Here is a 12,452-nt window from a genome sequence, read left to right as displayed (position 1 = left end):
TCATAAGTATGATTGTTTCCCTGCTCAGCAGTTATGGACCGTCTGACAATTCCTATCCACAGCAGTAAATGAAGGGAGAATTTCACTGCATACAGTCAGGTTTCTTATAAAAACGGTACACATTTTTTAATTAAAGTATATTGGAGATAGGTTTCTTTTTCATTAAAGAAATTAAAAATGTGATTTTATTTTTTTGCCTTTCCCTGTCCTTTAAGGGCAGAGACACAAGGTCAGATTCGGGGAGATTAGTCGCCCGGTGACAAATCATCTTCTTCTTCTGAACTGCCTTCCAACCAGCTCATGAGGAAACTTTGGGCGACTTCGGAAGCGGGAAGGCAGCAGAAGGCAGTTTGGAGAGATAAGTCACCCCAAAGAAGAGGAGATTTGTCACCGGGCAACTAATCTCCCCAAATCTGACAGTGTGTCTTTGCCCTAAAGGGTACAAAAATCCAAGTTTTTTTGGTGCTAAAACTTATGCATTCGAATTAGAGCTGCCCATGCTCACATTTTGGAAATTTATTAAGCACAAAAAACTTGAAAAACTTACTGTAAAAGTTGAAAAACTCGAGAGTTTATGTAGAAGTCAATGGATATTATTCTAGCAAAATGAAAGCAATTTGTTTCAAGTTTTCAAGGTTTTTTTTTCTAAATATTTTGTTAACGTTTGTAGACCATTTGGTAGGTTTTCAAGTTTATTCCAACTTAAATTAGAATTTTAATAAATAAATAAGCCTCTATGTGTTTTGTGGTTAATACTAAGAATTGTACTCATATTTTGTTTTCCGCCACTTACTTTAAGCACTCCTTCGGTAAAGATTTGCCTATACAGGTATGCTCAGGACCTGGAGTTTTCCAGATATGGGATCTTTTTTTGTCATTTAGATCTCCTTACCTTAAATCTACTTTAAAAAATCATTTAAACATTAATAAGCCCAACATGATTGTTTTGCTTCTAATAAGGATTGATTATATTCTAGCTTGGCTCAAGTACAAGGTACTGTTTTATTGTTAGAGAAAATTTTGAATAATTTAATTAAAATAGAATCTATGGGAGATGGCATTCCTGTAATTCTTTCTGGATAAAGGGCTTTCGGATAATGGATCCCATACCTTTATATTCAAATCTGCTTCTGCTACTTTACAGCACTCTCCTTGATCTCCTTCAAAATAACTTGCCTGTGCTACTGAAAATGTAGACATTTACTTAAAAATTCAGCTCTTCCCATGCTGCTTACTAACTGCCCCACTTGATTGCTCATGTGCACTGTGTAAGAAGTTCTTAGCTATGTTTTATAATCAAAAGATCAATGAAGATTACTAAACTGCGAATGCAAAAATCACAAAAAAATTGTGATTTTTTTTACAAAATGAGACTTTTAAAAAAGAATACAAATTTTTTTGAATTTATTAAACCCCGAGGATGGAAAAGTCCGAATCGGAAAATCCAGCATCTCAGACCTGTCGAGGTTGCATATAAGTCAATGGGAGAAGTGAGATGTGCGCTGGGTTTTTGGCAGTACCCCGAAGTTTTCTGAGTTTTCGGGCAAAATTCTGAGTTTTCGGGTGAAAATCCAAAAACATCTTGAAAATCAGATGAAAAATCAGAAAAAACTGTGAAAATCTGATTTTTCATGATTTTTTCCCGCAAACAAAATTGATGTGCGGTCATAGGATCATTTATGCAGAATGCTTAGGACCTGGACATTAAATAAGCACAATAGGATTGTTTTACCACCAACGTGGATTTGCATTAGCTTGGCTGGGATCAAGTACAAGATACTGTTTTATTAATCCAGAGAAAATAAATCATACTGAAAGTATGTCAGACTGTGGTCTCCTTAAAATGCTAAAAAGAATATATACTGAATCACTGAAATATTCCAGCATCTGTTTCATGGAGAATAAGTTAGAGATGTCAGCACACATTAAAAACAAGTTCCATAGAAATGCACTTAACTTTATTCAGAAGTAACTCTTTCTGACACAGTATCAAATCTCAGTACTGTAAAGCTCATTATACACACACACACACATATATATATATATATATATATATATATATATATATATATATACACACACACAATGCCAGATGTAGTTCTGAAATAGGCAGTTTTATTTGGATATGGGAGTGCTGCTATCTATTTTTAGACCCTGACCCCGAAGGCTACCTGGCGCTTAACAAAGAGGTGAAAGGGTTAAACAACTATTAAAATGTGAGGCAAATTGAATTAGAAAGCTTGGTACCATGATGACCGGTGGTTTGAATAAGGAATATGAACTATATCCTCTGTTATAAATATGGCGTTTTAAACTTTTTAAACTGATTTTAATATGATACATTACTTTGCTTATCTTCTAGTGACTACTAGATACTATTGAAGCAACAAAAGCTAAGTTAGTCTTTATGTTACAAAGAAGTGAACTTTAATTTTGTATTGAATGAAGTAAGTGTATTTTGTTACAAATTGTTGTTATAATGCTTCAAACACACTATTTTGATACATTGTATTAGTCATAACCACTAGGGGGCATTGTTAATGTGGGTATTTAAGGAAGTTACATTTTGCAGTTGTATACTTATATGTCAGCTTCAAAAAGGACCAGGAGGTCCGAAACGTTGCTGTGCCAGATGTAATTCTGAAATAAAGGCGGTTTTATTTGGATATGGGAGTGCTGCTATCTATTTTTGATGTTGTTTGAAGGATGTGAAGGTGAACACATTAATTGGCGTGCACCCCTTAAAGTAAGCCTTTACAGATTTTAATGCTGACCGTGACAGGTTGGTTGGATTTATGGACAGTATTTCATACTGTATATATTTTATATTTATATCTATTGCACTTATACCATAATTTGGATGCATCTTCTACATAAAAAACGAATAGTGTTTATATAAGGGGATGCCCATGTTTTGCAAAGTCCTACTAACGGACAAGACTTTTTTCTCCCGCAAACACTTCCAATTACATCACTTTAAGGGGCAGATTTATCAAAGGTCGAAGTGAATTTTAGAATGAAAAAACTTCGAATTTCGAAGTAATTTTTGGGTACTTCGACCATCGAATAGGTCATATTCGACTTCGATTTTGAAGTGAAAATACTTCACAAATTCGACCATTCGAAAATCAAAGTACTGTCTCTTTAAAAAACTTCGACTTCGACACTTTGCAACCTTAAACCTGCCGAATTGCTATGTTAGCCTATGGGGAACTCCTAGAACCTATAGCCAGTATTTGGCTAAGTTTTGAGAAGTCAAAGGATTTTTTTGTTAAATAGTACGATTAAATCGTACGATCGTACAATTCGAAGTACGATCATACGAACATAAAAATCCTTCGACTTCGACTTTGAATGTCGGACTACCCTATTCGATGGTCGAATTTCGAATTTTTTCACTTCGAAATTCGACCTTTGATAAATCTGCCCCTAACAGTATGCAGTTTCCCCTTAAGACTTACCCCTTTAATGGCTAAAAAATATCCTTATACTCTAAAATATAATAAAGAGATGAAGTCTTCTTGCATTTTGAGAAAGCCAGTGGCAAATAAGTATCAGCGCAATTAAATTGGGATTAAATAACATTGTATTATTCTATTATTGTATTTAAATATAATCTGCAGATGCTGACATATTTGGCAGGTATTAGCAGGCTTATGTGTGTTTTGTTGTTTTTTTTGCTCAGTTGTTCTTTATGTGAATAATTCTGATTTCTACCTAGTATTTATTTCTTTAGGTTATTTAGTCTCCTAAATACATCTGCAGGGACAGCAACAATTGAGACAGCAGCACATCAGATTGCTTTATATGATGTAGGGAAACACAAAAGTGGATCCCAAATCCCATAACAGGTTTTTTTTTTATATAATTTCCATCTGCAGGTCTGCATTTAGTCATGTACAGTTGAACTAAACATGAAATGTCAAAGGAGAAAGTAGAGTAAAGCAGCGCTGTATGGTGGTCTCTGAAACTGCACTGTATAAAGAACTGCTCACAGTACATGAGAGGGAGGGGAAGAGTACATGAGCACTTTTAAGTTTACCATCAAATGAATGTGTTTAAATTGTGGTAAGACTGCAGTGTATCTCCAGGAAGCATTATACTGTTGCTTGATTGAGGCAGCCCTCCTACTCAGCAAGATTCTGATATTCTATTGATCAGAAGAATGAAATCATAATTCAGCTGATGGTTAAACTGAGTCTGTATTTATGGAAAATGTCAACCTACACTACTAAACGGCCATCTGTGTATTCATTAATTCCTTGAAACCAGTGCCTTGTTTTTCTTTAATTTGCAAATCTTTTTTCTTATTATCAAATATCTGAATGTTCAGTTACAGGTAACCAGAAAGTGAGACTTTGTCATTCCCCTCCTTCAGTGAGTACACATCTCATTTATGCTTTCATGAAATTAAGAAATAAAGCTCTCCCGTGTGAACTTTTATCTGTGTTACAAACTTTATTGTAATGAAATAATGACTATTCGGGGGAGAACACAGGTCTACACTTTGAAGGGATTAACAAACAAAGTAATGCAGAATGGAGACAAGTAAAAATATTGGAAGCTTTACAAGGTCAGTGCACAGTAGAACATCAAAAACACACTTCAGTTGAACGTTAGAGGTTAGTGTATTCAAACTCTTGTTAAAAAACAGGAATTGTGTTGGACATGCATCACTATCCTTTCCTTAAAGGGGAATTATAACAGATATGAAAATGTGTTATGTGCTTCATTTCATGCATATACTTTCTTAATATAGTTTAACATTTATGTAAAAATCTAGTCATTCCCCCCTCTCAACAATCTGTCTCTCTACATGCAGAAGTAGACGGAGTCAGATTTTGATTTACAGGTCAGATACACTGGTGGTAGCAATGTGTTGATTGATAAAAAGTCAACCCACACCAAACCCTAACCCGGTGCCTTGGTATTTATCAACCCACATTTGATCTGCTCTGATGTCATGGAAGGGGCGGGGCATGCAGATTCATGTCTGTAAAAAGCAGAGGAGGAAGCGGGGAATTGTAAAGTCGTGGGCAGGGTGGGGGCATGGTAAAGTTCAGACAAAACCCACCCAAGGCTCACAAAAATTGTGTGGAAGCCAGCCCAAACCTGCTCAATCCATATATTTATGCAATGTAAACCATAATTTAAATAATGTAAACCACAGCTTTGATTGTTCATAATACCACCAGTCCTACTTCCAAATAGGCTCCTTGATGAATAAATTAAAGGGGATGGCTGGCAAGCACTTTGATTTCAGCAGGTTGCCTAGAACTGCTGACAAAGACAATTTGTTGAACTGGGGCTAATATCTCTAAAAACATCAGAAAAAGTAATGCATGTGCATTGGAAAGAACACAGAGCACTTTATAAAACACTTTATAGCGCAAATACAAGTCCTCTGCACTCAACCCATTATTAATATATATTTAAGACAGAGACAGTATGCAGTATGCATTTTGTGCATACTGCTACTAAAAAATGCTTTACCTTTAAACAAAACAGGGATTGTTTGTCCATATATTGCAATATATTTAAGCTGGCCAACTACGTCAAAGTCATCTCTAGTGACGGGCGAATTTCTCCTGTTTCCCTCAGAATTCGCAAAATGGTGAAAAATTTGCTGGAAAATCGTGAAATCTAAAAGTTTCTCCAAAAAAACCTTGAAATTCAAACGTTTTCACAAAAAAATTGCAGAATTCAAAAGTTTTTACAAAAAAATAGAGAAAATCGAAACATTTTCACGAAAAATTGTGAAAATCGCAAATTGACATCCGCGTCCAAACTGACGCTGGCATTAAAGTGAATGGGCGTCCAAATAGTGTTGACTTTGATGCCAGCGACTTTATAGAAGTCTGTTTTAGTTACTTTCCATGTGGGTTAATACCACCAATAAGACCCTTTTCTCAGGGGTAAGCCCTCGCAGCAGGGTGGATGCAGGGTGTAGTGCAACTGTAATAGTGTGCAATGCACAATAGATTGGGCGCCAGTAGTTTTATTTTGCTTAAACCATAAACTGAGTTTATTAATCAAAACCAGAGTTCACAATAGAGTATGGAACATAGAATAACACATAGATCCACCAATTTAACAAGATATACTCACTGTACCAAACATAGAATGACTCTCTGCAAAGTAGAGAGTACACGGTAGAGACTTAAGTAGCTTGTGAGAAGGTATTTCCCCAATCTTCAGGATTACCTTAGGTGGAACTCAGAAGACTACGTACTCCCCTGAATCTAGCACTTAGGCCCTACTATGGGGTCAGTTATACCAGGGATCTTAATCCCTCTAATATCCTCGTCGGAACTTTGAGCTGCTCAACTACATACCCTATCTATCACTCCTAGAGTGATCTATAAAAGGGTATAACTATCACTTCACTAGAATCAGACTGAGTTCCACCACCCCTAACCTTTGCTGCATAACAGAGGAAAGGTTCAGCAGCAATGGACACTGACCTCATGGTTTGCAAGCCTTTTATACTATGCCACAGTGCCATCTAGCATCCACTGTGAGAACTGCAGGGATTACATAAGCACAAAGCACATACGGACCCACTTAGGCATCCATATCACTAAGGATATGCCTGTCTATAAAGGATAAGGGTGTCTAAGTTTTCACATCCCTACACCTGCAACTTACTTGCTGCTTTCAAAGTAAAATTCCCAAACTTGGTTTCCCTTTTATTAGACACCAGTGGGATCACCTGATTATAGCTGGGAAGGGTGGGGGCTACAACGTGGAGCTGGTCACTGCTCCTTTATAAACTATAACAAACGGTAAAGTTGTGCTCACCAATAATTAAAAAAAAATATATATATATATTATATATATACATATATATACATATATATATATATATATATGCATTCACGGCACTTCAGCAAATTGAAACAATATAGTAGAAAAACTTTATTCCTCCATAGTTACATCTACGCGTTTCAATTCACAGGGAATCATCATCGGGATATATATATATATATATATATATATATATATATATATATATATATATATATATATATATATATATATATATATATATATATATATACACATGTATCCATCAGCAGCTGCACTTTAATCCGGATTTTCTGTGTTACTGTGGGTGCTGGATCAAATCTTTAATGTATAATTCTTCATTGCACTCCAAATTTTTAGTGAATTATGTTGTCACCTTTATTGCATGAATCTAGTGTCCAATGTTTCGGCCCCCCTTTGGGCCTTTTTCAAGGATAAATGCATACAATTCTAACAGTGTATTTATACCATCACTCCCCCAGTGTTTTTGGTGCCAAACATGACATCATACATTCCAAATCATTTGTCCATTTCAACAAGACATTGTAAAAAAATATACTTTCTCACCGCATGGTGACACTGTTGTGCAGTGTAATTGAAAGCAGTACATTTAGATACAATTTCTGCCAAGGCACCTGTGAAATTTGTAAAAATTATATTCTTAGTAACATATGTATCAGTGTTATCTCTATAGTTGAAAATTTTCAAAAATAATAGAAACATTGTAATAAAAACAATTTAAACAATGAACTTGTACTGTATATGTCCTTGTTTCACATTTAATTTTCTAGGTCACTGTCTGTTTAATTATTCCAGATATATCGTTACGTGGGAAACCCATCAATTTAAAAAACAACTTAGCACTAGCTGACCATTTAGTCCCTTAGGAGCATCGCAGCCCCAGTTCGTTTATCCAATATGCTTCTTTTCTAAGTAGGGCTTAAAAATTTGGAGTGCAGTTCTATGTGAAGAATTATATGTATATATATATTTCAAGCAAGCTTTCAATGAGCTCTATTAGTAGAATGTTCAAAAAATGTAAAGATTAATTTTTTGAAAACAAAATCTGTGACTGTTGGTGACAAGTTAAATGTTTTTGGTTAATACAATGCTACCCTCTAGTGTTATTTTTGGAAACTGCACCTGTATTTATTCATATCACGGATTTGAAGTTCTTTATTTAGTCTTGGTTTGTATGCATTTATTCAATGAAGCTGGTCATTTTTTAACACATTTTAAGCTACATTATTATAATATGGTATCATCCAAAATATAGTTGAGATAGAAATTTGTCACAATGTTAATTAACTACCATGAATTAGAAATGCTGAAAGAAGAACACCCTAGAAAAAACAGTATGGGGCAGATTTACATAGGGTCGAATATCGAGGGTTAACTTGACAGCGCTATATAAATAAATGATGATGATGATGATAATTAACCCTCGATATTCAACTGCCGAATTGAAATCCTTCAACTTCGAATATCGAAGTCGAAGGATTTAGCGCTATTCCTACGATCGAACGATCGAAGGAATAATCGTTTGATGAAACGATTAAATCCTTCGAATTGAACGATTTGAAGGATTTTAATCCATCAATCGAAGGATTTTCCTTAGATCAGAAAATTGTTAGGAAGCCTATGGGGACCTTCCCAATAGGCTAACAGTGGCGTCGGTAGGTTTTAAGTGGCGAACTAGGGGGTCGAAGTATTTTTTAAAGAGACAGTACTTCGACTATCATTCGTTTCGAAGTCGAAGTCGTAGTCGAAGGTCGAAGTAGCCTATTCGATGGTCGAAGTAGCCATATTCGACCATTCAAAATTCGATGTTTTTTTTCCTCTATTCCTTCACTCGAGCTAAGTAAATGGGCCCCTAAGTATTCAAGTTACAGCATTTATAAAAATGGAAATGCTGCATATCACATTTTGTGGTGCCAGATTACACTGAACTGCACTTTCCAATGGAGACAGAAACAGACAAATGATTTGAGCATTTGAACAGTCATGATAAGTTTTATTGGATATGAAGAAAACCATATATGTATTTAATGTTTAATGTTTATTTGTCAACTCGCTGAATTTAGCCTATAGCCTGGATTCTTAGTGAAAGCCAAAATAATGGAACATTTAAATGCTTGTTTACTATAGGCCTTGACAATGTTTTCAACATTTTCCCATGCTGTTTATTTATAGGTGACAAAGCAACATTTGGCTCTTGACGTTATACTAGATGCTTCTAGAGAATGTATTGCAGATTTGTTAAGCTAGTATCAGCTTACTCAAGCAGGTGAAGTGCAGTATTTTGGTCAGATCACCCCATAGAAATGATTCACTGTTATAAGATTCTATATAAGATATCTCTTGCTGCTTTACTTCATATGCTGATCCTGTCCTGGCCTATTTAACTTTAGACAGCCAGGAGAACACCTGCCCCATTTGTTTTAGTACACAACTAGAGTGTCTCTTGTTAAACACGTCATTAACCTTCCTATTTTCACTGCACAGACCACCACTGTTCATTATCAAATTCACTTTAAGCACGTTCCCGTGTAGGAAATGAACCATCAGTGTCTGGAAAAACCTTTTTTATAGGGTGACCAGCGACAGAAGGCTGGAGAGATACACCAAGCACTTCGTGATTAATACAAGAACACTCAAAGTAAAGGAAACCAGTCTATAACGATATAAGTGTTACAAACTCCTTTTACAGGAAACCTTTTGAAACTACTCTTATATCAATTTATTATTAAAATAAAAAAAATAAAAAATATTTCGAGATTTAACCCAATGAGTGCCACTGCACAACAGGAAGCAGAACCGCTCAGCCCCCTATAATTTGCTATCAGTAATTACTGCCTTTATAGAGCTTTGATCCTAAAAATACAATGGAGCTTAGCAGGAGGATACACAAAGATCTGCATTTGTATATAGCTTGTAAAATGAGTAATTCCTTGCGCTAATATACTATTCATTTAGAAAACTACAGTATGTATATTGATTTAAAGTCTACCTGGCTAGAGAAGGACATCAGACCAATACTGAGATTTGATGTGGCTTGTTGGATTTAAATTTCCATTTAGCGAAAAAAATTAAAAGGTGTGAATGGAATTCTATTCAAGAAGAGTTAAGCCTCATACACATATATGTGTTCCAAATATAGTCATTTCTGTATCTCCTCTAGGTACAGATCGATAGGGTAGATAGATATGATTTAAGGGAAATGGAAAAGTAAATTCACAAGGGGTGCTATTTCTTTTTTTTTTGTAACTTATATTTTTTATTGTAGAGTCAACAAAAGCATAATACAGTCATACATTCAAAATGTAGTAGATATCCTCATTATTAGAGATAAACAAAAGTCACATAGTCATCATTAAATAGCCAATAGTAGCTGAAGGTAATATAGCATAGGATATAGCTTATAAGATGTTTTTTTTGTTCTTTTTTTCCAAACGTAAGAAAGAGGTAGGGGGAAAAACAAGGGAGAACACAGCAAACGATGTGGGGTTGGAGAAATGGGTGCCATTTCTAATCACTTATGTCCTACTTTGCTTTCGTCCAGAGTGGGCCACTGCCCCAGACCCCATTAGAAGTATAACCCATGCAAGTTCAAACTTGGTGCAGTACAGAAATTTTACAAAGATTTCCGGAACTCATGCAGGGTATACCTAGGAGTCCGGGATAATATTATAGCAGCCCGCTCTGGATGACAGTACCACACAGACCACAAGCAGTTAGTCACTGGTTGTTGTGTAGCAAATTGGCACACACTGGGGCTCATTTATCAACATTTTTACCTATAGCAACCAATCAGTGATTACCTTTTTGAAGCCAGCTACAAGTAGAACAATGAAAGCAGCAATTTGATTGGTTGCCATGGGTTACTGCCCATGGGCAAATGTGCCCAGTGTTGATAAATGACCCCCACTGTGCTTCAGTTGTCATGTGTTTTAAGATTTGCAGTGCAGTTGAGTGAAAAACATTTTAATTTTGCCTTTACTTGAAAAATGAACCTAATTTTTTATGAATTTTAGCATGCCTATTTTTTCCCTGCATTTTGGCATTTAAGTAAAAAAAGTTAGTTACTAGAATTGGATTCACTACCAGACTTCAGGGCAAGAATGACATGTAAAGAAGAGCAAAGCTGACCATACATGTACAAAGTTGTTGGTACATATACCCTGACTGGGAGTACAAGGTAGTATCTTCTTCTCTATTTCATCTAATTTACCTTAAATGAAACCTCTCCTTAACAGAAATGTTTCTCTTCTGCCCATCTAACATCTGTTATAATTTCAAAATTGTTGGTCACAGTTAACAACTCCATTATCACCATATCTCGGTGCCTTGGAGTTCTCCTGAATTCTGTACTGTCCTTTGCTACTAATATCGAATAACTAAATCATGTCACATTCACCTAAGGAAAATTTCCAAAATATGATTATTTATTACCCTAGATGCCACAGAAATTCGAATCCACTCTCTCAACATACAGTATTATGCATTGGATACTGTAACTCTCTGTTAATGGGCCTTCGCCTCCATAGTTTGTCGTCACCATCTTCATTCCACAATGAATGCTGCTGCTAAGCTTATACACCTCAGCAACCCCTCCTACTCAGCAATACCACTTTTCCAGTCTTTGCACTGGCTTTCGCTATCATTCAGAATAAAATTCTAATGATGACCTTGATATTCAAAGCAGTTTTATAACTCTGTCCCACTTATGTTCAGGTACTCCCCAACTGTTACCTTTTCACATACTTGCATCCAAGACTTTTGGAATTTCCTCCCAGATTCTGTGACTTTCTCCAAGTTTCTCGGCATTTAAACAATCTTGGAAAAACACAGTTCTTTAGAGAAGATCTAGTTTAAAATAGCTTCAGTATACACTACATGCTGCTTAACACAATGCTCACCTTGCTGACCCTCCACCCTTTCTTATAACCCTTCTCATTTCAAATTGCAAGCTCTTTTGGGAAGGGCCCTCTTTAAATGTTATACAGATTATCGATTATTGTCTTTTGTATAGAATCTGTTTATTGTACAGTGATGCAAGATTTGTTGGTGCATTAAAAAGTATGTGTTAATAATCATAATAACAAATAAACTAATTAAGCAGTGCCTTATTTAAATTAGATTTATTTGATAAACTAACACAGTATGGGTAACTGGAAGGGTCATTATTTCAGATGTCTAAACTGATCTGTAACTGAGTGTAACTTCAGGAAACAGATTTTGATCTGCATTATCAGCATTGAAGAACAGGACTTCAGAACTGAAGAAAAAATTATGATAAGGAACTGGTTGGTTGCATCAAGTTTTTATTGCCTTTACATTGCTAATAATCTTGTTTAGACAAGCGTTTTGAGTTGAGAAACAGACAACAATAATTTCTTTAATATGCTTAGAACTGAGAAAAGCTCCTGAAAAGGGATGATCTAGCTAGATCATATACCATATTCATTTTTAAAGGTTATCTCTTTAAACATGCTTCATGTCCAACATCAATAGGGCAAAGCGCTGCATATACCCTATCATTTTCAAAGGTCAATAATGAGTTCAAATGTAATTATATGATAAGCCATCAGCACATTTACAAATGGAGGTAGAAACAACAATTCATTATTAGACAGCATATTGCT

General features: G+C 35.5%; 1 pseudogene; it reads right to left on the bottom strand.

The window, feature by feature from the left end:
- The window catches only part of LOC121399099, a 56,901-nt pseudogene extending 49,522 nt beyond the window's left edge, over positions 1-7,379 (bottom strand).
- Positions 7,380-12,452: the final 5,073 nt, after the last annotated feature.

The sequence above is a fragment of the Xenopus laevis genome, chromosome 1S (genome assembly GCF_017654675.1).
Source record: "Xenopus laevis strain J_2021 chromosome 1S, Xenopus_laevis_v10.1, whole genome shotgun sequence".
In the NCBI taxonomy this organism is placed as follows: domain Eukaryota; kingdom Metazoa; phylum Chordata; class Amphibia; order Anura; family Pipidae; genus Xenopus; species Xenopus laevis.
This window is presented reverse-complemented; position numbering and strand designations above follow the sequence as displayed.